This window comes from Oncorhynchus kisutch, linkage group LG5 (genome assembly GCF_002021735.2).
Source record: "Oncorhynchus kisutch isolate 150728-3 linkage group LG5, Okis_V2, whole genome shotgun sequence".
Taxonomy (NCBI): Eukaryota; Metazoa; Chordata; class Actinopteri; order Salmoniformes; family Salmonidae; genus Oncorhynchus; species Oncorhynchus kisutch.
In genome coordinates, this window is record NC_034178.2 from 5,989,069 (window position 1) to 5,992,291 (window position 3,223).

Consider the following 3,223-nt stretch of genomic DNA (forward strand, 5'->3'; position numbering starts at 1 on the left):
ATCAGGTGTGCTAGATTAGTGTTGGAGTGAAAACATCCAGGACTTTCACACTCAAGGAATAGGGTTGGAGAGCCCAGCTCTAAGGGGAATCTTTGCTTACACCTATCTAATCATATCAGAGGGAGTAGTAGGGGTTAGGGACAAGGGGTTGGTTTGGGATTGGATACGCCTCTCTCTCCTGCCCTCTGTCATTCCCTCCATCACTAATGATAACAAACCCTGGGTCTGCACAGACCAGAGGGTATGTTGGTTTGGAAAATCTGCTTTGTTAGCAATGTGTGTATGTGTGTTTGTGTGAGTGATCCGTTGTGTAAACAGGACTATTGGCTGGGTAGGGGTGTGCGGGTCAACAATGTGCTGAGTGCATGAGAACGGCAGATAAGGACAGTGTGTTTGTGGAATAGACAATAGCTGTGTGGAACCAGACAAGCATAGGGTTTATAGGATTGGATGTGTGTGCGTGTGCGTGTGCATGTGTGTGTGTGTGTGTGTGTGTGTGTGTGTGTGTGTGTGTGTGTGTGTGTGTGTGTGTGTGTGTGTGTGTGTGTGTGTGTGTGTGTGTGTGTGTGTGTGTGTGTGTGTGTGTGTGTGTGTGTGTGTACAAGCGTAGGGCTAATAGGTGTAGACAGGGGAAGTTACAGATATACAAACAACCAGATGATGTATCTCTTACCAGCTCTCCTCCTCTCTCCCTTGCTTTCTCTCTTTCCCCCTTTCCCTTCTCTCTATCCAGTCCACTGGCCAAGGGAAGGTCTGTGCTAAGAAGAAGTAGACAACGTATGAAATATAAGCAGTCAATGTCCAAATTGCAGTTAATCACAGTGTAGCTTTTTTGGGGGTTAAATTGACTCTACTGGGAGTTATGTTGGCCCTCAGGAAAGTGATACGCTCCCTGGAGTTAGTGTTGCTAACTGGAGTTCATTAGGACGGAGTACTTTTAACTCCATTAAGAGAAACCAAAGACAGGGAGTTAAATCTACTGTATGTAGTTATGCACAGATGTGGGATGGGCGTCATTGTCATATTTCCCAGGATGTGTCACGACTTCCGCCGAAGTTGACTCCCCTGCCTGTTCGGGCGGGGCTCGGCAGTCGTCGTCACCGGCCTGCTAGCCGCCAGCGATCCCTTTTTCGTTGTCTGTTTGTTTTGTCTCATTAGTTGCACCTGTGTCTATTTGTGTTTGCTTGATGGGCTTCCTTATTTAAAGTTAGTATACCCGTCCTTGTTTTGTGCAGGATTATTCCTGTGTTACGTGTGTATATGTTTTGGTGTTCGTGCTCTGGACCTGGTACCCTGTGTGTTTGGTTGATCCACATTTTCCGCGCCCTGTGTTGTTGTTGCAATATTAAAGTGCACGTCTTCTTGTGGAACTATATGCTCTCTGCGCCTGATTCTTCCCTCACGCACCAAGTTTCCCGTGACAAAATCCCGCACCCTTTTGGAATTGAATCAGCAGGAGCAACCGCACCTCCTCTCCCGTCGATGGAGGAGAGGGTCCTCCACCACACCAGCATTCTCCAACGTATCGGATCGGCCATGGATCTGATGATGGAGAGGATGGACCGATGGGAGAGGAGTGGCCTTCCCACCTCATCTCCAGCCCCCCCTCCACCAGCACCTCCTACCCCTGCTACAGCATCCGGCTCCGGGGCTCTACGTCTGTCGCTCCTTAGTATGATGGAACGGCGGCTGGGTGTCAGGGGTTCCTCCTCCAACTAGAACTATACCTGGCGACCGTCCGTCCTACTCCCTCCGGGGAGGAGAGCGTGAGCGTCCTCGTCTCCTGTCTGACGGGATGAGCCCTGGAGTGGGCGAACGCAGTGTGGAATGAAATTACCCTGAGTTCACCCGCCGATTCCGAGCAGTGTTCGATCACCCACCAGAGGGTCGTGCGGTGGGTGAACGGCTGTTCCACCTGCGACAGGAGATGAGGAGAGCGCAGGACTTTGCCCTGGATTTCAGGACCTTGGCCGCAGGAGCGGAGTGGAACGACAGGGGGTTGATAGACCACTACCTACCGCTGTAGCCTCAGTGAGGACATCCGCAGGGAGCTAGTGTGACGGGACACCACCCACAGTTTGGATGAACTTATAGACATGTCCATTCGTCTTGACAACCTGCTGGTTGCCCGCGGGCCTCCGGAACAGGCCCTGTTGTTTCCAACACCCGGCCCTCCTGCTCCTATCCCCATGGAGTTAAACAGCTTGGAAAATTCCAGGAAATGATGTCATGGCTTTAGAAGCTAATTGACATAATTTGAGTCAATTGGAGGTGTAGCTGTGGATGTATTTCAAGGCCTACCTTCAAATCCAGTGCCTCTTTGCTTGACATCATGGGAAAATCAAAAGAAATCAGCCAAGACCTCAGAAAAAGATTTGTAGACCTCCACAAGTCTGGTTCATCCTTGGGAGCAATTTCCAAATGCCTGAAGGTACCACGTTCATCTGTACAAACAATAGTACGCAAGTATAAACACCATGGGACCACGCAGCCATCATACCGCTCAGGAAGGAGATGCGTTCTGTCTCCTAGAGATGAACGTACTTTGGTGTGACAAGTGCAAATCAATCCCAGATCAACAGCAAAGGACAGGTACAAAAGTATCTATATCTATATCCACAGTAAAACCTATACCTATAACCTATATCCTATATCGATATAACTTCAAAGGCCTTTCAGCAAGGAAGAAGCCACTGCTCCAAAAAGCCATAAAAAAGCCAGACTACGGTCTGTAACTGCACATGGGGACAAAGATCGTACTTTTTGTAGAAACGTCCTCTGGTCTGATGAAACAAAAATAGAACTGTTTGGCCATAATGACCATCGTTATGTTTGGAGGAGAAAGGGGGAAGCTTGCAAGCCGAAGAACACCATCCCAACCATGAAGCACGGGGGTGGCAGCCTCATGTTGTGGGGGTGCTTTGCTGCAGAAGGGACTGGTGCACTTCACAAAATAGATGGCCTTATGAGGATGGAAAATTATGTGGATATCTTGAAGCAACATCTCAAGACATCAGTCAGGAAGTTAAAGCTTGCTGACCAATGCAAGCGCACCGGTCCTCCCTTCAGCAGTGAGGTAATGGGAGCAGCCACCTGAACAAAACCCCGGATAAACCTCCGGTAGTAATTGACAAACCCTAAAAACCGCTGCACCTCTTTCACCGTGGTTGGAGTCGGCCAATTACGCATGGCTGTAATGCTCCATCACCACCCCGGAGGTGGA